The sequence below is a fragment of the Nomascus leucogenys genome, chromosome 3, assembly GCF_006542625.1.
Source record: "Nomascus leucogenys isolate Asia chromosome 3, Asia_NLE_v1, whole genome shotgun sequence".
Classification (NCBI taxonomy): domain Eukaryota; kingdom Metazoa; phylum Chordata; class Mammalia; order Primates; family Hylobatidae; genus Nomascus; species Nomascus leucogenys.
This window is the reverse complement of record NC_044383.1, coordinates 38692567-38719759: the sequence shown is the minus strand read 5'-3', so window position 1 is coordinate 38719759 and position 27193 is coordinate 38692567. Positions and strand designations below refer to the sequence as shown.

Sequence of the window (27193 nt, the reverse complement as noted above, 5' to 3'; positions counted from 1 at the left end):
CGGTGGGACTGTAAGCTAGTTCAACCATTGTGGAAGACAGTGTGGCCATTCTGCAAGGATCTGGAACTAGAAATACCATTTGACCCAGCCATCCCATTACTGGGCATATACCCAAAGGACTATAAATCATGCTGCTATAAAGACACATGCACACGTATGTTTATAGTGACACTATTCACAATAGCAAAGACTGGGAACCAACTCAAATATCCATCAGTGATAGACTGGATTAAGAAAATGTGGCACATATACACCATGGAATAACATGCAGCCATAAAAATGGATGAGTTCATGTCCTTTGTAGAGACATGGATGAGGCTAGAAACCATCATTCTCAGCAAACTATCACCGGGACAGGAAGCCAAACACCACATGTTCTCACTCATAGGTGGGAATGGAACAATGAAAACATTTGGATACATGTTGGGGAACATCACATACTGGGGCCTGTCGTGGGGTGGGGGCAGTGGGGAGGGATAGCATTAGGAGATATACCTAATGTAAATGATGAGTTATTGGGTGCAGCACACCAACATGGCATGTATGTGCATATGTAACAAAACTGCACATTGTGTACAAGTACCCTAGAAATTAAAGCATAATAATAATAATAATTTTAAAAAATGAAGAGCACCAGAGAATAAATAAGTCAAAGTAAAATAAAACAACACTATACTTTTTTTTTTTTTTATACTTCAGGTTTTAGGGTACATGTGCACAATGTGCAGGTTTGTTACATATGTATCCATGTGCCATGTTGATTTCTTGCACCCATTAACTCGTGATTTAGCATTAGTTATATCTCCTAATGCTGTCCCTCCCCCCTCCCCCAACCCCACAACAGTCCCCAGAGTGTGATGTTCCCCTTCCTGTGTCCATGAGTTCTCATTGTTTAATTCCCACCTATGAGTGAGAACAGGTGGTGTTTGGTTTTTTGTCCTTGCGATAGTTTACTGAGAATGATGTTTTCCAATTTCATCCATGTCCCTACAAAGGACATGAGCTCATCATTTTTTATGGCTGCATAGTATTCCATGGTGTATATGTGCCACATTTTCTTAATGCATTTTATCCTTGTTGGACATTTGGGTTGGTTCCAACTCTTTGCTATTGTGAATAGTGCCGCAATAAACATACGTGTGCATGTGTCTTTATAGCAGCATGATTTATAGTCCTTTGGGTATATACCCAGTAATGGGATGGCTGGGTCAAATGGTATTTCTAGTTCTAGATCCCTGAGGAATCGCCACACTGACTTCCACAATGGTTGAACTAGTTTACAGTCCCACCAACAGTGTAAAAGTGTTCCTATTTCTCCACATCCTCTCCAGCACCTGTTGTTTCCTGATTTTTTAATGATGGCCATTCTAACTGGTGTGAGATGGTATCTCACTGTGGTTTTGATTTGTATTTCTCTGATGGCCAGTGATGATGAGCATTTCTTCATGTGTTTTTTGGCTGCATAAATGTCTTCTTTTGAGAAGTGTCTGTTCATATCCTTTGCCCACTTTTTGATGGGGTTGTTTGTTTTTTTCTTGTAAATTTGTTTGAGTTCATTGTAGACTCTGGATATTAGCCCTCTGTCAGATGAGTAGGTTGCAAAAATTTTCTCCCATTCTGTAGGTTGCCTGTTCACTCTGATGGTGGTTTCTTTGGCTGTGCAGAAGCTCTTTAGTTTAATTAGATCCCATTTGTCAATTTTGGCTTTCGTTGCCATTGCTTTTGGTGTTTTAGACATGAAGTCCTTGCCCACGCCTATGTCCTGAATGGTATTGCCTAGGTTTTCTTGTAGGATTTTAATGGTTTTAGGTCTAACATTTAAGTCTTTAATCCCTCTTGAATTAATTTTTGTATAAGGTGTAAGGAAGGGATCCAGTTGCAGCTTTCTACATATGGCTAGCCAGTTTTCCCAGCACCATTTATTAAATAGGGAATCCTTTCCCCATTTCTTGCTTTTGTCAGGTTTGTCAAAGATCAGATAGTTGTAGATATGCGGCATCATTTCTGAGGGCTCTGTTCTGTTCCATTGATCTATGTCTCTGTTGTGGTACCAGTACCATGCTGTTTTGGTTACTGTAGCCTTGTAGTATAGTTTGAAGTCAGGTAGCATGATGCCTCCAGCTTTGTTCCTATGGCTTAGGCTTGACTTGGCAATGCGGGCTCTTTTTTGGTTCCATATGAACTTTAAAGTAGTTTTTTCCAATTCTATGAAGAAAGTCATTGGCAGCTTGATGGGGATGGCATTGAATCTATAAATTACCTTGGGCAGTATGGCCATTTTCACAATATTGATTCTTCCAACCCATGAGCATGGAATGTTCTTCCATTTGTTTGTATCCTCTTTTATTTCATTGAGCAGTAGTTTGTAGTTCTCCTTGAAGAGGTCCTTCACATCCCTTGTAAGTTGGATTCCTAGGTATTTTATTCTCTTTGAAGTAATTGTGAATGGGAGTTCAGTCATGATTTGGCTCTCTGTTTGTCTGTGGTTGGTGTACAAGAATGCTTGTGATTTTTGTACATTGATTTTGTATGCTGAGACTTTGCTGAAGTTGCTAATCAGCTTAAGGAGATTTTGGGCTGAGACAATGGGGTTTTCTAGATATACAATCATGTCATCTGCAAACAGGGACAATTTGACTTCCCCTTTCCTTACTGAATACCTTTTATTTCCTTCTCCTGACTGATTGCTCTGGCCAGAACTTCCAGCACTATGTTGAATAGGAGCGGTGAGAGAGGGCATCCCTGTCTTTGCCAGTTTTCAGAGGGAATGCTTCCAGTTTTTGCCCATTCAGTATGATATTGGCTGTGGGTTTGTCATAGATAGCTCTTATTATTTTGAGATACGTCCCATCAATACTTAATTTATTGAGAGTTTTTAGCATGAAGGGTTGTTTAATTTTGTCAAAGGCCTTTTCTGCATCTATTGAGATAATCATGTGGTTTTTGTCTTTAGTTCTGTTTATATGCTGGATTACATTTATTGATTTGTGTATGTTGAACCAGCCTTGCATCCCAGGGATGAAGCCCACTTGATTATGGTGGATAAGCTTTTTGATGTGCTGCTGGATTGGGTTTGCCAGTATTTTATTGAGGATATTTGCATCAATGTTCATCAAGGATATTGGTCTGAAATTCTCTTTTTTGGTTATGTCTCTGCCAGGCTTTGGTATCAGGACGATGCTGGCTTCATAAAATGTGTTAGGGAGGATTCCCTCTTTTTCTGTCGATTGGAATAGTTTCAGAAGAAATGGTACCAGTTCCTCTTTGTACCTCTGGTAGAATTCGGCTGTGAATCCATCGGGTCCTGGATTCTTTTTGGTTGGTAAGCTATTGATTATTGCCACAATTTCAGAACCTGTTATTGGTCCATTCAGAGATTCAACTTCTTCCTGGTTTAGTCTTGGGAGGGTGTATTTGTGGAGGAATTTATCCATTTCTTCTAGATTTTCTAGTTTATTTGCATAGAGGTGTTTGTAGTATTCTCTGATGGTAGATTGTATTTCTGTGGGATTGGTGGTGATATCCCCTTTTTCATTTTTTATTGCATCTATTTGATTCTTCTTTCTTTTCTTCTTTATTAGTCTTGCTAGCGGTCTATCAATTTTGTTGATCTTTTCAAAAAACCAGCTCCTGGATTCATTAATTTTTTGAAGGGTTTTTTGTGTCTCTATTTCCTTCAGTTCTGATCTGATTTTAGTTATTTCTAGCCTTCTGCTAGCTTTTGAATGTGTTTGCTCTTGCTTTTCTAGTTCTTTTAATTGTGACGTTAGGGTATCAATTTTGGATCTTTCCTGCTTTCTCTTGTGGGCATTTAGTGCTATAAATTTCCCTCTACACACTGCTTTGAACGTGTCCCAGAGACTCTGGTATGTTGTGTCTTTGTTCTCGTTGGTTTCAAAGAACATCTTTATTTCTGCCTTCATTTCATTATGTACCCAATAGTCATTCAGGAGCAGGTTGTTCAGTTTCCATGTAGTTGAGCGGTTTTGAGTGAGTTTCTTAATCCTGAGTTCTAGTTTGATTGCACTGTGGTCTGAGAGACAGTTTGTTATAATTTCTGTTCTTTTATATTTGCTGAGGAGAGCTTTACTTCCAACTATGTGGTCAATTTTGGAATAGGTGTGGTGTGGTGCTGAAAACAATGTATATTCTATTGATTTGGGGTGGAGAGTTCTGTAGATGTCTATTAGGTCCACTTTGTTTAGAGCTGAGTTCAATTCCTGGATATCCTTGTTAACTATCTGTCTCGTTGATCTGTCTAATGTTGACAGTGGGGTGTTAAAATCTCCCATTATTATTGTGTGGGAGTTTAAGTCCCTTTGTAGGTCACTCAGGACTTGCTTTATGAATCTGAGTGCTCCTGTGTTGGGTGCATATATATTTAGGATAGTTAGCTCTTCTTGTTGAATTGATCCCTTTACCATTATGTAATGGCCTTCTTTGTCTCTTTTGATCTTTGTTGGTTGAAAGTCTATTTTATCAGAGACTAGGATTGCAACCCCTGCCTTTTTTTGTTTTCCATTTGCTTGATAGATCTTCCTCCATCCCTTTATTTTGAGTCTATGTGTGTCTCTGCACGTGAGATGGGTTTCCTAAATACAGCACACTGATGGATCCTGACTCCTTATCCAGTTTGCCAGTCTGTGTCTTTTAATTGAGCATTTAGCCCATTGACATTTAACGTTAATATTGTTATGTGTGAATCTGATCCTGTCATTATGATGTTAGTTGGTTATTTTGCTCGTTAGTTGATGCAGTTTCTTCCTAGTCTCGATGGTCTTTACAATTTGGCATGTTTTTGCAGTGGCTGGTGCCGGTTTTTCCTTTCCATGTTTAGTGCTTTCTTCAGGAGCTCTTTTAGGGCAGGCCTGGTGGTGACAAAATCACTCAGCGTTTGCTTCTCTGTAAAGTATTTTATTTCTCCTTCACTTATGAAGCTTAGTTTGGCTGGATAGGAAATTCTGGGTTGAAAATTCTTTTCTTTAAGAATGTTGAATATCAGCCCCCACTCTCTTCTGGCTTGTAAAGTTTCTGCTGAGAGATCAGCTGTTAGTCTGATGGGCTTCCCTTTGTGGGTATCCCGACCTTTCTCTCTGGCTGCCCTTAACATTTTTTCCTTCATTTCCACTTTGGTGAATCTGACAATTATGTGTCTTGGAGTTGCTCTTCTCGAGGAGTATCTTTGTGGCGTTCTCTGTATTTCCTGAATCTGAATGTTGGCCTGCCTTGCTAGATTGGGGAAATTCTCCTGGATAATATCTTGCAGAGTGTTTTCCAACTTGGTTCCATTCTCCCCCTCATTTTCAGGTACACCAATCAGATGTAGGTTTGGTCTTTTCACATAGTCCCAAATTTCTTGGAGGCTTTGTTCTTTTTATTCTTTTTTCTCTAAACTTCCCTTCTCGCTTCATTTCATTCATTTCATCTTCCATCACTGATACCCTTTCTTCCAGTTGATTGCATCTGCTACTGAGGCTTCTGCAATCTTCGTGTAGTTCTCAAAACTTGGCATTCAGCTCCTTTAAGCCCTTCTCTCCATTGGTTATTCTAGTTATCCATTCTTCTAATTTTTTTTCAAAGTTTTTAACTTCTTTGCTATTGTTTTGAATTTCCTCCCGTAGCTCAGAGTAGTTTGGTCGTCTGAAGACTTCTTCTCTCATCTCATCAAAGTCATCCTCCATCCAGCTTTGTTCCATTGCTGGTGAGGAACTGCATTCCTTTGGAGGAGGAGGGGTGCTCTGCTTTTTAGAGTTTCCAGTTTTTCTGCTCTGTTTTTTCCCCATCTTTGTGGTTTTATCTACTTTTGGTCTTTGATGATGGTGATGTACAGATGGGTTTTTGGTGTGGATGTCCTTTCTGTTTGTTAGTTTTCCTTCTACCAGACAGGACCCTCAGCTGCAGGTCTGTTGGAGTTTACTAGAGGTCCACTTCAGACCCTGTTTGGCTGGGTGTCAGCAGCGGTGGATGCAGAAGAGCGGATTTTCGTGAGACCACAAATTCAGCTGTCTGATAGTTCCTCTGGAAGTTTTGTCTCAGAGGAGTACCCGGCCGAGTGAGGTATCAGTCTGTCCCTACTGGGGGGGTGCCTCCCAGTTAGGCTGCTCAGGGTTCAGGGACCCACTTTAGGAGGCTGTCTGTCCGTTCTCAGATCTCCAGCTGCATGCTGGGAGAACCACTACTCTCTTCAAAGCTGTCAGTCAGACAGGGACACTTAAGTCTGTGAAGGTTCCTGCTGACTTTTTGTTTGTCTGTGCCCTGCCCCCAGAGCTGGAGCCTACAGAGGCAGGCAGGCCTCCTTGAGCTGTGGTGGGCCGCACCCAGTTTGAGCTTCCTGGCTGCTTTGTTTACCTAAGCAAGCCTGGTCAATGGCGGGCGCCCCTCCCCCAGCCTCGCTGCCGCCTTGCAGCTTGGTCTCAGACTGCTGTGCTAGCAATCAGGGAGACTCCGTGGGCATAGGACCCTCCACACCAGGTGCGGGACACAATCTCCTAGTGTGCCGTTTTCCAGGCCCGTTGGAAAAGCTCAGTATTAGGGTGGGACTGACCCGATATTCCAGGTGCCGTCTGTTACCCCTTTCTTTGACTAGGAAAGGGAACTCCCTGACCCCTTGCACTTCCTGAGTGAGGCGATGCCTCGCCCTGCTTTGGCTCTCGCGCACAGTGCACTTCACCGACTGTCCTGCACCCACTGTTTGGCACTCCCTAGTGAGATGAAACCGGTACCTCAAACAGAAATGCAGAAATCACCCATCTTCTCTGTCGCTCAGGCTGGGAGCTTTAGACCGGAGCTGTTCCTATTTGGCCATCTTGGCTCCACTCCCAAACATCACTATACTTTAAAAAAAAGAACCATTGCTGGGGAACTAGGGTGGTTGTTTGGAGGTAGAAGACACTCTGGCTTTTGGAGTTGCCAGAGTTCTTGCTCTGGTTCTTCCTCATCTGTGTGGGCTGATGTTCCTTCAATATTTGAAGTTACTGCCTTTTGGACGGCTTTTTTTTTTTTTTTGCTTTTCTCTTCTTTGATGTCCTTGGGGGTTTGATTGTTAGCAGAACTAGCTAGTCAACTGAACCTACCTTTCCTAGCCAAACATAGGTGTGACAAATGGCACCTGGAAAATCGGGTCACTCCCACCCTAATACTGAGCTTTTCCAGTGGTCTTAGCAAATGGCACACCAGGAGATTATATCCCATGCCTGGCTCAGAAGGTCTTGCGCCTGTGGAGCCTCACTCATTGCTAGCACAGCAGTCTGAAATGGAACTGCAGGGCGGCAGAGATGCTGGGGGAGGGGCACCCACCATTGCTGAGGCTTCAGTAGGTAAACAAAGCAGCCAGGAAGCTCCAACTGGGTGGAGCCCACCACAGTTCAAGGAGGCCTGCCTGCCTCTGTAGACTCTACCTCTGGGGGCAGGGCATAGCCAAACAAAAGGCAGCAGAAACCTCTGCAGACTTAAATGTCTCTGTCTGACAGCTTGGAAGAGAGTAGTGGTTCTTCCAGCACAGAGTTTGATATCTGAGAATGGACAGACTGCCTCCTCAAGTGGGTCCCTGACCCCTGAGTAGCCTATCTGGGAGGCTTCATTTCCAGGAGATTTTAGGGTGCCAAGGCTCAGCTCAGCACTCCTGGGTTGCAGGCTCTAACTCTCAGGGACTAGTATCTGGCTCTCAGCTTTGTTCTCCTACCCTTTGAGGTTAGGAACGTGCTGTGCTGATGGTAGTATAACTGTTTCTGATTGTATCCTGTTATAATGAGAGCAGATTTTTATTGAATTCATGCAAATAACCATATTACCATAGAAATACCCATGAATAGTTTCCCAATTTTGGAGGGATCAAGTAGGGGTAAAAAGTAAAAATTTCTACATTTATTCACAAAAGTATACTTTACCAAATTGCTATAAACTATAAATAGCTGAAGAGAAAAATTTCCTTAAATCTGTAAAGCAAAACATTAAAGAATCAACAAGATTTCAAATAATAGTCATAAAAATATCATCTTTATCAGTTATTTGATCTCACATAATTATTTTTTTTCCTGTGGTGGGCTATCACGATGAATATTTACTTAATTTTCATTCTGCTTGATTTGGGTTAGAAGTTGTACAAATCCATCAGTTTCTTCATTAGAGCCAGGTCTGTGCTATAGGTAATATTACATGCTCTAGGTGAATAAATTCCTCTGGGAAAGTTGAGACCCATATATACAAAATAAGAAAATGGGCCACATGGTTACAACAAGTCTCACTTAATTCCCTATGGTCATTTGATTTTTCGATTGGTTGCCTTTAAACCTAGGTCCATGGCTTTAAACTATTTTACAAACTGAGATTATCATGCTACTATTAATTACTTTGTATTTTCCTCTTTGTGTTTTTACCTGTAACTTGTTAAATTTCTGCAGAAGTGCAATTCCTAACAGAAGAATGCTTGCCCAGCACTTTGAGATTATAGCCATTACCTACAGAACAGACAAAATTAAACTTAACAGTAAACTCCAGGCAGACAGCCTGGAGACCACTTTTCTGAAACTTCCTTGTTGCTCAGATGTGGCTAACAGTGTTTTGGCACTGACTCCTAGTCACCGATCACTTCTTTCCAATGTGGGACCAGTCCAAATCAAATAGAGACAGCTTCATCTCAGCACCAAAAGACGTCAGTATTTACCTAAATGTGTTGAAAACTTATTTCTATGCAAAAACCTGCACATGGGTGATTTTAACAACTTTTTGTCATTGCCAAATACTGGAAGCAACCAACATGTTTTTCAATAGGTGAATAAACAAGGTGTTAAATCCATGCAATGGAATATTGCTTATTGTTAAAAAGAAATGAGCTGTCAAGCCATGAAAAGAGATAGGAGAAGCATATGCATACCAGTAACTAAAATAAACTAACCTGAAAAGGCTGTATACTGTGTGATTCCAACTATATGACATACTGGAAAAGGCAAAACAACGATGACACTAAAATATTATAATTTTTGCCAAGGGCTTGGGGAAAGAGAGGAATGAATAGACAGAGCACAGAGGACTTTTAGGGGATTGAAACTATTCTATATAATACTAACGTGCTGGATACATGTCATACATTAGTCAAAGCCCATCGAATGTACAACACAAAGAGTGAACCCTGTGTAAGCTGGACTTTGTTGATGGTGATGTGTCAATATTTGTCTGTTGATTGTAGCTATGAAACCTCACTGCTGAGAGTAACTAATTTTGGGGGAGGTTATCTGTGGGTGAGAGGAGGGAGTATGTGGGAATTGTGTACTTTCCACTTAGTTTTGCTGGGAATCCAAAACAATCCTAAAAAATAAATTCTACTAATTAAAAAATCCCCACTGTAATCCACAATTCTAGCCAAGCTATGGAGGGCTTAATGCTGATACTCTTCTGATCATTTTGATTGAGATGTGTGTTTTACACGATGGGATGTGGGATGTCATTAAACTGGGAGTTAAAAAGCTGAAATTCTCACACACTTTTGCATTGGTGGCACTTTATCTCATTGGGTCACCAAATGCTCATTCCTTAAAAAAAAACAAAATCAAAATTAGAGGTCCCTTCTATCTTTAACATATCTATGATTCTTTCATTCTATCAATAGAAAGGTCCAGGCAGGAGACTCATTTCATCAAAAGGGAGGAGGGCAAATCAGGGACACTCACCTCTCAAGGAATAAAATGATTGCTGTAAAGAGAGCAATTGAGCTTATTTTATCAAAAATAAGATGGTGTAGTTCTTCTAGAATTTGTAGGTATGGGAGTTAGGCAGTAACTCTTCGCCTTGGGTGTAGAATTAACCAAGATCTAGACTCACTCAAGTACTAAAGGTTGTATAAAACTACACTCTCTGACCCCCATTTTAGTTGGTTGGCACTGTAATTATTAACTAAATTAATATTTATTTTGCAAGTCACTCATTAGGTTGAATCGTGAAATATTGAAACACAGCACACAATCAGTCAATGTTAGCAAACCCAGTTGAATTGAATGTTTTATTTGGGAGAAAGAATGCAAGACTCAGAGGTTATGGGTTCCATAGCACCTGTAGACACCATGTCCTTGGTCAATACACTGAATTTCTGAGGCCCAGCTTCCTCATTCCTAAAATGACAGTAGGCAAAAGTAATTGAGAGAATAAAGGGAATATGATGGGTATGAAAATTACATTGTAGGTACTTATATTTATGGGGTACATTTGATGTTTTAATACAGGCATACGATGTGTAATAATCACATCAGGGTAACTGGGGTCATGCCAAGCATTTATCATTTTCTTGTGGTAGGCACATTCCAATTCCAATCTTTTAGTTATTTTCAAATATACAATAAATCATCATTGATTGTAGTCACCCTACTGTGCTATCAAATACTGGGACTTATTCATTATATATAACTATATTTTTACACTCACTAACCATCCCCACTATATCCCCCAATTTCTGCTACCCTTCTCAGCCTCTGGAAACCATCATTCTACTCTCTATCTCCATGAATTTAATTGTTTTAACTTTTAGTTCCCACATATGAGTGAACATATATTTGTATTTCTGTGCCTGGCTTATTTCATTAAACACAATATCTTCCAGTTATATCCATGTTGTTGTAAATAACAGGATGTCATTCTTTCTTTATGACTGAATAATATTCTATTGTATAAATGTACCACATTCTTTTTATCCATTTATCTGTTGAACACACTCCAAATCTTGGCTGTTATGAATAGTGCTGCAATAAATATGGGAATTCAAGTATCTCTTCAATATACGGATTTTCTTTCTTTTGAGTATATATCTAGCAGTGGGATTGCTGGATAATACGGTATTTCTATTTTTAGGTTTTGAGGAACCTCCATACTAGGTTGCTAAAATGTTTTCCATAGAGATTGTACTAATTTACATGCCCAACAACAATGTACAATGGTTCTCTTTTATCCACATCATTGCCAACATCAATTATTGCCTATCTTTTGGATAAAAGCCATTTTAAGTGGGTTGAGATTTAATGATGTTGAGTATTTTTTATATATCTGTTTGCCATTTGTGTGTCTTCTTTTGAGAAATTTCTATTCAAATCTTTGGCCCATTTAAAAAATAGAATTATTAGATTTTTTTCCCTATTGAGTTGTTTGAGCTTCTTACATATTCTGGTTATTAATCCTTTGTTCAATGGATAGTGTGTAAATGTTTTCTCCAATTCTGTGGGTTGTTGCTTCACTTCATTGAATTTTTGCTTTGCAGAATCTTTTCAAACTTAATATGATCTCATTTGTCCATTTTTGCTTTGGTAGTCTGTGCTTTTGAGGTATTACTCAAGAAATTTTTGCCAAGATCAATGTCCTGGAGAGTTTCCTCAATACTTTCTTTTAGTAGTTTCATAGTTTGAGATCTTAGATTTAAGTCTTCAATTTACTTTTATTTGATTTTTGTATATGGTAAGAGACACGGATCCAGTTTCATTTTTCTGCATATAGATGTCCAGTTTTCTCAGCACCATTTATTGAAGAAAATATCCTTTCCCCAGTGCATGTTCTTGGCAATTTTGTGAAAAATGAGTTCATTTTAGGTGTGTGGATTTATTTCTGTGTTCTCTATTCTGTTCTATTGGCCTATGTATCTGTTTTAATGCCAGTACCATGCTGTTCTGATTGCTATAGCTCTGTAGTATAATTTGAAGTCAGGTAATGTGATTCCTTCAGTTTTGTTCTTTTTGCTTTGGATAGCTTTGGCTATTCTGATTTTTTTTTCATTCCCTATGAATTATAGGATTTGTTTTTCCATTTCTGTGAAAAATGTCATTGGTGTTTTCATGGGGATTACATTGAATATGTGAAGTGCTTAGGATAGTATGGACATTTTAGCAATATTAAGTCTTCCAGTCCATCAATATGGAATATCTTTCCATTTTTTGGTGTCCTCTTCAATTTCTTTTATCAATGTTTTATAGTTTTCATTGTAGAGATCTTTGGTTAAGTTATTCCTAGGTATTTTATTTTGCGTGTAGCTACTATAATGGAATTACTTCCTCTATTTCTTTTTCAGATTGTTCACTATTGGCATATAGAAATGCTACTGATTTTTGTATGTTGGTTTTTGATCCTGCAACTTTACTGAATTTGTCAGTTCTAATAATTTTCTTGAGCAGTTTTTAGACTTTTCCAAATATAAGATTATATCATCTGCAAACAAGAGTAATTTGACTTCTTCCTTTCCAATTTGGATGCCATTTATATCTTTCTGTTGTCTGACTGCTCCAGATAGGGCTTCCAGTAATATGTTGAATAGCAGTGGTGAAAAGTAGGCATCTTTGTCATGTTCCAGGTCATAGAGGAAAGGCTTTCAGTTTTCCCCATTCAGTATGATACTAAACAGGGGTCTATCATATATGACTTTTATTATGTTGAGGTATGTTCCTTCTATCCCCAGTTTTTTGAGGGATTTTATCATGAAGGAATGTTGAATTGTATTAAATGCTTTTTCAGCATCAATTGAAATAATCATATTGTTCTTATCCTTCATTCTATTGGTATATCACATTGACTAATTTGTGTATATTAAACCATCCTTGCATCCCAGTGATAAATCCCACTTAGTCATGATACATGATCTTTCTAATGTGTTGTTGATTTTGGTTTGCTAGTATTTTGTTGAGGATATTTGCATCAGTATTTATCAGAGATATTAGCCTGTAGTTTTCTTTTTTTTGTCTGGTTTTGGTGTCAGGGTAATACTGGCCTTGTAGAATGAGTTTGGAAGTATTTCCTCCTCCTCTATTTTTGGAACAGTTTGAGTAGGATTGGTATTCTTCTTTAAATGTTTGGTAGAATTCAGCAGTGAAGCCATTAGGTCCTTGATTTTCTTAACTGAGAGACTTTTTCTTAAGGCTTTGATCTTGTTACTTGTTACTACTCTGTTCAGGTTTTGGATTTCTTCATGATTCAATCTTGGTAGGTTGTATGTGTCTAGAAAATTGTCAATTTCTTCCAGATTTTCCAATTTATTGGCATGTAGTTGCTCACAGTAGCCACTAATGATCCTTTGAATTTCTGCAGTATCAATTGTAATATCTCCTTTTTCATCTCTGATTTATTTGTATTTTCTCTCCTTTTTTCTTAATCTGGCAAAAGGTTTGTCAATTTTGTTTAACTTTTCAAAAAACAAATGTCTTGTTTCATTGATCTTTCACAATGTTTATAAATTTCAATTTTATTTATTTCTGCTTTGATCTTTATGATTTCATTTTTCTGCTAATGTTGGGTTTGGTTTGCTCTTGCTTTATTTATTTTTTAAGATGCATCATTAGATTGCTTATCTGAAGTTTTTCCTGTATTGTGATACAAGCAGTTATAGTTGTAAACTCCCTCTTTGTACTACTTTTGCTGCATTCCATAGGTTTTTGTATGTTGTGTTTCCATTGTTATTTTTTTCAATAATTTTTTCAATTTCCATCTTAATTTCTAAATTCACCCACTGGTCATTCAGGAGTGTATTGTTTAATTTCCATGTATTGTATAGTTTCCAATATTTTTGTTATTGATTTCTAGTATTTTTGTTTTTGTTTTTGTTTTCCTTTTTGAGATGGAGTTTTGCTCTTGTTGCCAAAGCTGGAGTGCAATGGTGTGATCTTGGCTCACCCCAACCTCAGCCTCCCGAGTTCAAGTGATTCTCCTGCCTCAGCCTGCCGAGTAGCTGGGATTGTGGGCATGCACCATCATGTCTGGCTAAGTTTTTTATTTTTGGTAAAGACAGGGTTTCTCCATGTTGGTCGGACTGGTCTCAAACTCCTGAACTCAGGTGACCCACCCTCCTCAGCCTCCCAAAGTGTTGGGATTATAGGCATGAGCCACTGCACCCAGCTGATTTCTAGTTTTATTCCATTGTAGTCAGAGAAGATGCTTTATATTATTTCAATATTTCTGTGTGTGTGTGAGAGGGAAACATTATGTTTCTGCCTATCTAGAACATGGAGCTGGTGCATCCCAGTTACCCTTCACAGAGACATCAGTGAATCTTACCAGGAGCTCCTCTCAGCCATACTTATCATGCCTGTGCTCATCACTGAGGTATTTATGGGCAAGCCAGCTTTGCCCAGCTGTGGCCCTGCATCCCCACAGAACAGGAAGCTCAGGGAACTGGGCACTCCAATGTCCAGCCTATCACCTGAAACAACAGAGAACATCTCACAGTAAACAAAGATCCACTACATACCCATCTGCTTGTGCCACAGCTGGTTCTTACCTGTAAGTGCCATCTACTTGCTTGTAAGTTGAGTCAGACAGTTTAATATAAAATCTGATGACAGAGGGAATAAGGCTATAGAAGAAAAGCCAAAAGACCTTACCCAATATACTCTACAGTTACACCGCATAGGAAAGGAGAGAAGGATAAAGGAAAAGAAATAATAAGAAAAGAAAAAATTCTATCCACAGAAAAATAATTTCAAAAATTTAAAGTGGCATCCTCTCCACATGAGAAGGAACCATCATGAGAATTCTGATATTATGAAATATCTGAATTTGTAAACCACCAAAAGATCAAGCTAGCTCCCCAGAAATGAACCCTAACCAAAATGGGAACTCAGAAATGACATACACAGAATTCAAAATATAGATTGCAAGGAAGATCAATGAGATTGAAGACAAGTTGAAAATCAACACAAAGAAACTACTAAAGCAACTGGGGAAATGAAGAAAAAGATAAACATCTTTAAAAAATCAAGCAAAATTCTGGAATTGAAAAATTCACTTAAAGAATTTCAGAATACAATGGAAAGATTTACCAAGAGACTAGATCAAGCAGAAGAAAGAATTTCAGAGTCTGAAGACAAGTCTTTTGAACTAACCCAGTCAGAGACAAATAAAGAAAAAGAATTTAAAAAATGAAGAAAGCTTTGGGAAATATGTGATTATGTCTAGCAAAGAAACCTATGAATTATTGGCATTCCTGAGAGAGAAGATAAAGTAAACAACATGGAAAACATATTTGAGGGAATACTTCAAAAATTTTTTTCAAGAAAAAAGAGCAACAAAGTCTGGACAACAGCACATCAGTATGCATCATAATTTACTGAATATCTTAAGACCACTTTTGAGATCTACCACTCAGAAAAAAATTCTTTTGAAAATATTACTGCTCCTTGACAATGTGCCTAATCATGGCACCCATGAGCTCTGGTGGAGATAGATCAGGAGATGTTCTTTTCATTACTGACAACACAACATTTATTCTGCAGTCATGAATCAAGTAGTAAATTCAACTTGTAAGTCTTATTATTTGATAAGTACATTTCAGAAGGCTATACCTGCCAGAGATACTGATTCCTCTGGTTAATGTGGGCAAAGTAAATTAAAAACCTTTTGAAAAAGATTAAGAAAATTTTTAATTCATGGGAGGATTTAAACTATCAATATTAACCTGAGTTGGAAGAAATTGATTCCAACCCTCATAGATGATTTGGAGGGGTTCAAGGCTTCAGTAAAGAAAGTAAATGCAGATGTGGTGGAAATAGCAAGAAAATTTGAAATGGAGCTTGAAAATGTGAATAAATTGCTGCAAACTTATGATCAAACTCTACTGGGTGAGGAGTTAGTTGCTTCTTACAGATAAGCAATGAACTTGTTTCCTTGACAATGAATCTACTACTGTTGAACATTGTTAAAATGACAAAAAGGGATTTAAAATATTACATAAACTCTGTTGGTGAAGAAGCAGTGGGATTTCAGAGGATTGATTCCAATTTTGGAAGAAGTTTTACTGTGGATGAAATGTTATCAAACAGCATCACATGCTATAGAAAACTCTTTCATGAAAGGAAGAGTCAATTAATGTGGCAAGCTTCATTGTTGTCTTATCTTAAGAAATTTTCACAGCCACTCAAAGATTCAGCAAGCACTACCATGATCAGTCAGCAACCAACACCGAGGTAAGACCCTCCACTAGCAACAAGATTATGACTTGCTGAAGACTCTAATGATCACTAGCATTTTGTAGTCATAAAGTATTTTAAAATTAAGTTATGCACACTAGTGTAAATATAACTTTTATACATACTGGGAAACCAAAAAATTCTTGTGTCCTGTTCTATTAATATATTTGCATTATTGTGGTGGTCTGGAATTGAGCACATAATATCTTCAAGATATGCCTGGTGATCCTCATAACCAAAAATGTAGTTTTCCATTCAGTTTTGTACATTGTAGTCATTCTGTACTGTGTGTCTAATAGTATACCTACCTCCCATATACCACTGAAGCACATTTTTTTGCTGTTCTATCATCTCCCTTTCTTGGTGTGTACTACTTTATTCTATTATTTCTGACTATGACAGGGCAAAAATTTACAGATACAGCTATGTCTGGAGGTGACTAAGAGGTGAGAGAAGCCATAATTTCTCAAGTGTTTGCTACTGAATTCTCTGAGATTGGCTCTTCCATTGGTTATTCTGAGCATGTCTTACTTCTGCAGTAATGGAGAGAGGAAAACACTATATTTTTTCCATTCCCTTGAACACCTATGACCTTTGTCTCCTTGGAGTGAAATAACAGTCTTCTATTTGATGTGATGACTTTTTTGATGAAGGAGCAGAGTTACTAGAGTATACATTCAGGGAAACTAATGCTTTTGGAGTTTGTTTTGTTTTGCTAAAATTGCTCTTGAGGCAGCTGTGGTATAAGCAATAATGTACCACAATGGAAATCATAAGATCTCCATTCAAATCCGAGTTCTGCCACATATGAGATATATGACACTAGATAGATCTCCCTTTCCCCATTTGAAAAATTAAAAAATGTTAATCTATGCCTTCTATTGCTTTGGAAAAAGCTTAATGATAAAGTGGTGAAAATTCTCTTTAGTTGCTTTCTGAAACTCTGTCATTGTCTTTTGAAAATTAAGTTATAATGTGTCTTGATGTGGGTCTCTGAGGATATATTCATTGGAGTTTCTTGAGCTTCTTTAATGTTTATATTCATAACTGTCTTCAAATTTGGGTAGTTTTAAATGACTGTTTCTTTAACTATTCTGTCTATTTATTCCTTTCCTCCTTGGATTTCCATAATGCATATGTTGGTCTGCTTGATGGGCTCCCACAGATCCCTTAGGCTCTATTTAATTTTCTTTAATCTTCTTTTCCATCTGTTTAGCAGGCTTGATACTTTCCACTGACCTGTCTTCATGGTCTCTGATTCTTTCTTCTGCCTGCTTAAATCTGCTTTTGCATCCCACTAGTGAATTTTTAATCCCAGTTATTACACTTTTAAGCTCCAGAATTTCTTTTTGGTTTAATTTCAGGTTTTTTTATCTCCTTATTAATATTTATATTTTGTTCACACATCTTTTTTTAAAACTTTTATCATATCTTACTTTAGTTTGTGAACTCAAAATATCTGAGACAAGTCTCAGTCAATTTAGGAAGCTTATTTTGCCAAGATTAAGGACAGACCCATGACACAACTTCAGGAGATCCTGATAACATGTGGTCAAAGTCGTCAGGGAACAGCTTAGTTTTATACATTCTGGGGACACATGAGACATCAATCAATATATGTAAGATGTGCATTCATTTGGTCTGGAAAGATGGGACAACTCAAAGTGGGGAGGGGGGTTCCAGGACATAGGTAGATAAAAGACAAATGGTTGAATTCTTTTGGGTTTCTGATTAGCCTTTTGTTGAATACACAATTTACAGGAATAGTGGCTTATTCCTTAGTCCGGCTTAGTAAAACAATAAGGCAGAGGAAGCAATCAGATATTCACTTGTCTCACATAAACAGAGAGATGACTTTGAGTTCTGTCAGTCCCTTGTCCACAAGTAATATTCTTGTGGGCAAATTGTGAGGGAGGTATGTAGCTTTTTAAGCTCTTTGTAGCAATCTTGTTTAGGAATATAATGAGAGGCAGGTTTGCCGAACACAGTTCCCAGCTTAACTTTTCCCTTTGGCTTAGTGATCTGGGGACCCTGAGATTTATTTTCCTTTCACATTTTCCAGCTTTTTTTTTTTTTTCTCTCTCAGAAAAAGCATTTATCCAGAAAATAAGCCTCTGGTTTTGGTTTTGTCTGATCTCTCATGGTTAGGACAATGTATTCCTAGATGGGTAGGTCCCATATTATTAGGAAAGCTCATTTTTAACAAGTGGTAAAGTCTCACATTTTATGAAGAGAAAATCAGGAGGAGAAGGGAGAAAAACAACAACCAACAACAACCACAAAAAGAACAATCCTGGAAAATTGATATAGGATATTACCCTGAGGTCCATACATTAGTAGGCAGGTATGAATGTGGTTTATATATGTAAATAGGTTACTGTTATTTTATTCTGAAGTTTAAGTTGTTTAGCTTCAGTTTGCAGGGCTTTAAGAAAGAACAGCTTAAATTTTAGTTACTTCAAATCGGGAAAAAATGGGGACAAAAGGAAAGGAAAGAAGAAAAAAAGAAAAACATTATTTTAGAGACTTGTAGGCAGGAAAATTCTCAAATTTAGCCCAAACTTTAGAAAATAATAAAAATTGAAAACTATTAGGCAAGACTACAATCTAAAAACAATTGTGCTATAGTTTATTGTGAAACACAATTTTTCTCTTTGTAGTCCCATTTTCACCAAAGACAAATAGTAGGACAAATTCATTTGCAAAATAAGTTTTAGTCTTATACTTGACCAGAGTATTTGCATGAAGTCAGCAAGAATAATTGCTTGACATTTAGGCTCTTTTTTGTTTGTTTGTTTAAATTGATTTTGCTAGAACTTTATTGCATAAAAAATCTCAGATTTAGCTTTAATGCTTTAGGCCCAGCTTGTACCTGCAAATTCCTGTGTTAATTGGATGAATTCCTCATCTCAAGGTCCCAGGAAAATTTGGGGCTCCTGGGCTTATCAGAAAATGACATTCTTTAATTATCATGGGACAGAAACCTGTACAGTGACTGTGTAAACAAGGTATGAGGCCAGCTTTCCCAGGGGGCTTTTATTGGCTCTGCAAGTCAATTTTGATTCCTTACAAGAGCCTGTTTGTAACTGAATGCATGCCATTCCAGTCAAAACTTTGTAAAATAACCAGAATCTCCAATTGTGTCCTGTTACAAAAGAAAATAAATTCTTATTAATCTTATGTAAGTAACTGTATTGTTATAAGTTAAGAATACTCATGGCTAGTTTCCAAATTTTGAAGAAATCAGGTAGAAAGAAATATGCTCCAAATTTTGTTTATACTTTACTCAATTATTAAAAGCTGTATATAGCTCAAAAGAAAAGTTTTCTTTGCTCTGAAAAACACACAAAGGATTAGCAATGTTTTAAGCAAAATGTCATAAAATAATTATTTCAGTCTTCTGTTAGTTCAGCTCATGCAGTTAACTGTTGTTTTGCTTGATATTCATGAATATTTCATTTCTCCATGGGAGTCTTGGAAGTTTTTCCTTTATTCTAGTGTTACAATCTCCAAAGTTATCAGAAACTTGCATTCAAGCACACTTGTCAGAGTCTTATAGCTGATTACAAAACCATCTTTTGAAAAGGATAAAAGTAAAACAATGATGGATGACAAAAGTTTCAGAACAGTCATAATTAAATACACAATTGACAAGGAAATTTGGTTAATTCTATGGCATATAACAATTTTACATAATAGTCATAATTACTACTGATAACATACGCTAAGACATATCAGAAACACAGGAATTTCATAGAATTCTGGAACACATACTAATAACACATTTATATAAATATAATCGAAAGAAGGCTAAACACCACTTTATATATGACAATACTTTCTGTATGATTTTGTTATATTAAATAAGCCAAGTATATCTCTTTTGGACTTCAGAGGACTAATATCAAAAAATCAATGAGGACCAAAGATAGAATTTGATTTTGGAAAGTTTGTTAAATATAAAAAGTTTAAGACACTTGATATCACAAAATAGGATCACAGGTCATTGTAAAACAAGTCATTCATTTAGCCAAAGTGACAACTCAAAGATTTGAGAAAAAAAAAAGTTGAAAACCTTTATTCTTTGTGAGAGAAAACATAATTTCCCAAACAATAAGTCCTAATAAAGACAGCATGAAGCCAGTTAAATTTGTTTTTTAAAAATTTATTGAAAATCTATGAAGTTTTGATCATCTTGACCATAAGATATATCCTTTTTTTTTTTTTGAGATGGAGTCTCACTATGTCACCCAGGCTAGAGGGCAGCGGCACAGTCTCAGCTCACTGCAACCTCCACCCCCCTGCTTCAAGCTATTTTCCTGCCTCAGCCTCCTGAGTAGTTGGGATTACAGGTACACAACACCACACCTGGCTAATTTTTGGTATTTTTAGTAGAGACCATATTGACCATGTCGGTCTTGAACTTCTGACCTCAGATAATCCACCTGCCTCAGGCTCCCAAACTGCTGGGATTACAGGCGTGAGCCACTGTGCCCAGCCCATAAGCCTTTTATGTAACCTTTATAACCTTTTATTTAGGAGTGGGTTAATGCTTCAAGAAAACCTTGTTAATATGACACAGGGCCCCATGTGCTTGTCTTGCCTTTGACATTAATGGTTAATTTATAGAGAAACAACTTATTTTTTCTCTCAAAATCGACCCTCACAATCTCATGTGCCCACCTCTTCCAGGATAGTCCCTGCGCTTTGAGGAGTTGCATAGTTTAAATTTCTGGCCTGTGTCTCACAAGTGAAGTTTATTTTGATTGGTATCTTCTACTGGGTCTGAAGATGAGGCTTTAACTGGTTTCAGTGTTTAAGATTAAGCAAGACTTGGAGTCTGCCAGGCGAGATGTCAGAGCCCTGGCATTGGAAAGTGGTGGACTTGTGGGTTGGTAAGAAGAATTTACTGATGACAGTATAGGGTTGGGAGCTAAAGGACAATTTGCATAATACATGATTACATTTGTAGACATTTTGGTCAGCAGGGGTTGCACGAGTTTTGGCATACGTGCATTCTGGAGATGTATAGAAATTCTAGTTACTTATAAGTAGAAGTAAGTGAAACCAGGTGCCAATTTTAGATAATAGGGAAGTCCAGTTACTTCTAAAATTCATAGGTAAGGAGTATTAGTCTCCTTGTCCTTGAGGTTCTCAGGACTCTCCTGTGGCTAGGATCGCAAGAATCCTTTGTAGTAATGCAGAGTACCAGGGGTCTCTTACTTACTTTTCCCCACAATGGGGAGACTCCCCAGGCTCCCAGATAATCCTGGTCCAGCAGGCTGCCTCACTTTTCTTTACTTCCTTCCTTTACATGTTTCTGGCAACTGCTCTGTTGAATTCAAACATCTTCCCTTAGATGATCTATTCAATGTGTGATTATCTACTCATTATTTTGGTTACTTTTTGTGGAGTAAGTGAGTGCAAGATCTAATCAGTAATGTTGCAGCCCTTCATTTGTTTTTAAATTTTGTTTGCTGTAGGCTGTCTCTGTGCCACTTATTAGCCCAAGGTATTAACGTAAGGTCTATTCAAGACCTTAGTGAAGACTTTGCTGTGGCATGTGTGTTAAGTGTCTAATTTTTCCCACATAGCCAGTTTTTAAATGTCTTAGTCTTTAATGTCTATCTCCCAAAAGGGAAAAAAGAGAAACATAAATAGGAGAGGGAAAAGGCATCAGTCCTTTAAATACCCTGGAAGTCACTTGTTGGGGGAGCTTGCCAAGAGTTGGGGGAATTGTAGCAATAATGGGTTCCCAATCTGTGTCTGTACCTATGTTTTCAAAAGCAGCAGTCATCAGAGGACAGGTCTTCAATATTCAGAAGATAGGTTCTTTTTTGCCCATCCCAGCTCCTGCAAGCTGTGAATAAGCTGCTCCAGGAACATGTGTACAGCTTCCTGCCAGGGGCTGGGAAGGTGCCACTGGGGCATTGGTAGGCACCACTGGGGCATTGGTAGGTGCCACTGTGCTAAGAACTGAAATTGACAAAATTGTTTTTTTGTATAGATTTTTTTAAATTAATTTTTATTTTTTTGAGACAGAGTCTTACTCTGTCAGCCAGGCTGGAGTGCAGTGGCACGATCTCAGCTCCCTGCAACCTCTGCCTCCCAGGTTCAGGCGATTCTTGGGCCTCAGTCTCCCAAGTAGCTGGGACTACAGGTGTGAACCACCACACTGGCTAATTTTTTGTATTTTTAGAAGAGACAGGGTTTCTTTTTAAATCATTTTATTAAAAACTAGGACACAAAACACATTAGCCTAGGAGTATGCAAGGTCAGGATCACCAATATCACTATCTTCTACTGCCACATCTTGTCCCACTGTAAGGATTTCAGGGGCAATAACACATATGAAGCTGTAATCTCCTATGTAACATTGCCTTCTTCTGGAATAGCTCCTGAAGTACCTGCCTGAGGTTGTTTAATAGTTAACTTAAAAGAAAATGAGTCGCAGAAGAACACAACACTTTGAAATAACAGTAAAAGTATAGTATAGTAAATACATAAACCAGTAACAGAGTCATTTATTATAGTTATTGAGTATTATGTACTGTACCTGATATGTGCTATATTTTTATACAACTGGCAGTGCCGTAGGTTTGTTTACATCAGTGTCACCACATACACATCAAAAGTGTGTTGTACCAAGATGTTATGATGACTATGAGTCTCTAGGTGGCAGAAATCATCTTTCAGCTCCATTGTAATCTTTTTTCTGAGACAGAGTCACACTCCATCACACAGGCTGAAGTGCAGTGGTGTGATCTTGGCTCACTGCAACCTCCGCCTCCCAGGTTCAAGCTATTCTCCTGCCTCAGCCTCCCTAGTAGCTGGGACTACAGGTGCCTGCCACCACAGCCAACTAATTTTTGTACTTTTAGTAAAAATGAAGTTTCACCATGTTGGACAGGCTGTTCTCAATCTCCTGACCTCAAGTGATCCACCCGCCTTGGCCTCCCAAAGTGCTGGGATTATAGGTGTGAGCCACCATGCCCAGCCTTAGCCCCATTATAATCTTATGGAACAACATAGTAAATGAGATCACCTGTTGAACAAAATGTTGGTATATGGTGCATGACTGTATTAAAAGTATTGGAAAAAATCCCACCCATCTTGATTTGTGTATCTGGCAAAATTTTCCTTCACAACTAATGGAGAAATAAAGATTCTCACACAAAAAAATTGAGAAAATTTATCTCTAGTTCCCGCCTTGCAAAAAATGTTAAATAAAGTTCTTCAGAGAGAAGAAAATGGTGTAAGTCAATCACTGATCTACATCAGGAAGAGAAGGGAGTTAATGAAGGAATAATAAAAGGGAACATAACATTTTAATTTTTCTTATTGATTGGTCTGACAACGCTTTTTTCAAAATAATAACAATAATATGGCCTGGCAAAAGTGGCTGGTGCCTGTAATCCCAGCATTTTGGGAGGCTGAGGAGGGTGGATCACCTGAGGTCAGGAGTTCCAGACCAACCTGACCAACATAGAGAAACCCTGTCTCTACTAAAAATACAAAATTAGCCAGGAGTGGTGGTGCATTCCTGTAATCCCAGCTATTTGGGAGACTGAGGCAGGAGAATTGCCTGAACCCAGGAGGCGGAAGTTGCAGTGAGCCAAGATCATGCTATTGCACTTCAGCCTGTGTAACAAGAGTGAAACTCCATCTCAAAAACAAAACAAAACAAAACAGAGCAAACAAAACAGCAACAACAAAAATATATATTTGGTGATTACAGTTTATGGATAAATGAAATAAATGACAGTGATGATATATGAAGAAGGGAGGAAAGAAGTGAGAATATTTTGTTACAGGTAAGTGCACGACCTATGAGGTAGTATACTGCTATTTGAATGTAGACTTGGGTTAATTGTAAACACATATTGCAAATAATATGGAAACTACAAAAAAGTAAAAAAATACAAGTAATATTAAGGAGAAAAAGAAAATGGAGTCATATAACATGCTCAATTAAAACCACAGAAGGCAGAAAAAGAGTTGAAGACAAAAATAGAAACAACAAACAAGGGCAATGAGTAGAAAACAGTAACGCGTATATGGTAGATAATAGTTCAACTACATTAAAGTCATTTTAACCATTGGAAAGACAGAGACTGTCAGAGTAGATAAAAAAAAAAGAGCCAAATATATGTATGTTGTCTATAAGAGACCCATTTGAGATATAAATATACATATAGATTTCAAGTAAATGAAGGAGAAAAATATACCATGCTAACACCAACCAAAAAGAAATGGGAATAGCTATATTAGTTTCAGATGAAGCCATCTCCAGAGTAAGAAAAGTTATTAGAGGTTAGGAAGAGTGTTATATAAGGATAAAGAGTTAAATTCTCTGAGGAGAAATAATAATCTTAAAGTGCATGCACTCAACAATAAGATGTCAAAATACATGAGGCAAAAACTGATAGAACTACAAAGAGAAATAGATGACTCCACTATTACAGCTGGAGAATTAAACACTCCTCTATTAAAAACGGACAGATTCAGCATGCAGAAAATCATTAAAGACAGATTTGAACTGAATAGCACCATCAATCAACTGATTTGAATTGGCATTTATAGAATACTTTACTCTACAAAAGCAGAATACACATTCTTCTCAAGCTCACATAGAACATTCACCAATATAGACCACATTCTGGGCAACAAAACATACCTTAGGAAGTTTAAAAGAATGTGAATCATACAATGTCTGCTGTGAGACCACAGTTGAATTAAACTAGAAATCAATAACAGATATTGAGCTGGAATATCACAAAATACTTAGAGAGTAAACAGCATATTTCTTAATAAAATACGGATAAAATGATAAATCTCAAGAGGGATTAAAATATTTGGAACTAAACAAAATAAAAATAGAACTTTAAAAAATGTGTAGGATGTAGTGAAAGCAGTGGTTAGAGGGAAACTTGTAGCATTGGGGGCATAAAATAGAAAAAGATACAAAGTCAGTAATCTAAACATCCACCTTAGGGAACTAGAGAAAGAAGGACAAATTATATCCAAAGAAAGCAGAACAAAAGAAACAATAAAAGAGCAGAAATCAATGAAATTGAAAACAAGAAATCAATAGAAAAAAATAGTAAAAACAAAAGCTGGTTATTTGAAAATTATATCAATATATATCTAGCCAGCCTAACCAAGATAAAAAGGGAGAATACACATTTTCCTATTGTCAAAATTAAAAGAAGAACCATCACTATTGATACCATGGACATTAAAAGGATAAGAAATGAATATTATAAAGAACTCCATGCCCACAGATTTTATAACTTGGATAAAATGGGTCAATTCCATAAAGAAACAGTTTGCTAAATCTCACACAAGAAGAAATAGATAATTTGAATAGGGCTTTATTTATTAAAGTAATAAAATAAAAAATGAATAACCTCCAAAAGAGAAAACACCAGACCCATATAGGTCCACTGGTAAATTCTACCAAACATTTATAGAAGAATTATACCCATTCTCTACAATCTCTTCTAGAAGTAGTACCAGAGGAAATTCTTCTATTCTTAACTCATTTTATGGCCAGCATTACTCTAATACTCAAATCAGACAAGGACATTATAAGAAAGCAAAACTACATACCAGTATGTCTAATGAAAATTGGTGCAAACCTCAACAAAAGATTAGCAAATTGCATCCAATAGTGTAGAAAAACTGTATACACCATAACTAAATGGGATTTATTTTAGGAATGCAAGAGTTACTCAACATATGAAAATCAAATATTTTACTTCATCACATTAGTTACTAAAGAAGAAAAGTCTCATCATCATATCAACAGATGCAGGAAAAAAATTTGCCAAAATCCAGCACACATTCATGATAAAAACTCTCAGCAAACTAAGAATAGAGGAGGAACTTTCTCAATTTAATAAAGAATATGTGCAAAAAACCTACCGCTAACATCACTACTGGTGAGAAACTTGAAATTTTCTGGCTAATAACAAGAATGAAGTGAGATGTTCCATGAAACTACTCCTATTCAACATCATACTAGAAATCCTTTTTAATGAGATAACAAGAAAAAGAAAAGTGATACCAATCAGGAATAAAGAAAAAAACTGTTGTGTTTAGATCGCATGATTCTTTATGTAGAAAATCTCAAAGAATCAAAAAACCTCCAAAAATAAAAAACAAAACAAACAAAAACAAAACAAAAATCATAAAAAAACTCCTAAAAGTAATAAGCTATTGTACTAAGGTTGCAGGATACAAGGCAATCAATTTCTTTTCTCTATATTAACAATAAATAATTAGAATTTGGAATTAAAAACATAGTATCATTTATATTAGCACCAAAAATATGAAATCCCTAGGTGGAAGTCTGTCAAAATACATATATCACTTGAAGAAAACTACAAAACTCTGATGAAAGAAAATAAAGATATAAATAAATACAGAAATATTTCATGTTCATGAATATGAAGACTCTTGTTAGTCTTTTTGATTTGATCTACAGATCAACACAATAAGAATCAAACTCCAGGAAAGTTTTATTATTTTTATTATTTTTTATCTTTAGATGCTAACAATCTGATTCTAAAGTTTATGTAGAGAGGCCAAAAAACCCAGAATAGCCAATGTTAAGGAGAACAAAGTCAAATGATTGACCTTACCTGATTCAACTTCAAGACTTATTATGAAGCTAATCAAGACAGTGTGCAATTGGTGAAAAAATAGTCAAATAGATTAATGCAAGTGAGTAAAGATCCTGAAGTAGATCATCAGAAATATAGTCAACTGATCTTTGAAAAAGAAAGAAAGACAATTCAATGGGGGAAAAATAGTCTTTTCAATGAAGACTAATGGAGTAACTGGAGATTCACATACAGAAAAATGAATCTGGAAATAGACCTTACACCTTCAATGAAAGTTAACTAAAAATATATTATAGATCTAAGCTGGGTGCGGTGGCTTATGCCGGTAATCTCAGCACTTTGGGAGGCTGAGGCAGGCAGACCACGAGGTCAGGAGATTGAGACCATCCTGGCTAACATGGTGAAACCCCCATCTCTACTAAAAATACAAAAAACTAGCTGGGCATGGTGGCATGCACCTGTAGTCTCAGCTTCTCAGGAGGCTGAGGCAGGAGAATCGCTTGAACCCAGGAGGCAGAGGTTGCAGTGAGCCAAGTTGAGAGCCGCTGCACCCCAGCCTAGGTGACAGAGCTAGACTCAGTCTCAGAAAAAAATATATATATATACATATATATATAATAGATCCAAATATAAAATGCAAAA

General features: G+C 37.2%; 1 protein-coding gene and 1 long non-coding RNA gene across 2 annotated transcripts in view; one reads left to right on the top strand and one right to left on the bottom strand.

Annotated features, from left to right (window-relative positions):
- The window catches only part of LOC100591471 (cytochrome P450 2C9), an 86847-nt gene that overhangs the window by 9547 nt on the left and 50107 nt on the right, over positions 1-27193 (top strand). The gene's annotated exons all lie outside the window — the stretch shown is intronic.
- On the bottom strand, positions 1623-11298 carry LOC115834424. The gene is made up of 3 exons (XR_004029297.1): positions 11217-11298; positions 7053-7055; positions 1623-1637 (listed from the first exon to the last, which is right to left on the bottom strand). It is a non-coding gene; the product is annotated as an uncharacterized LOC115834424 (long non-coding RNA).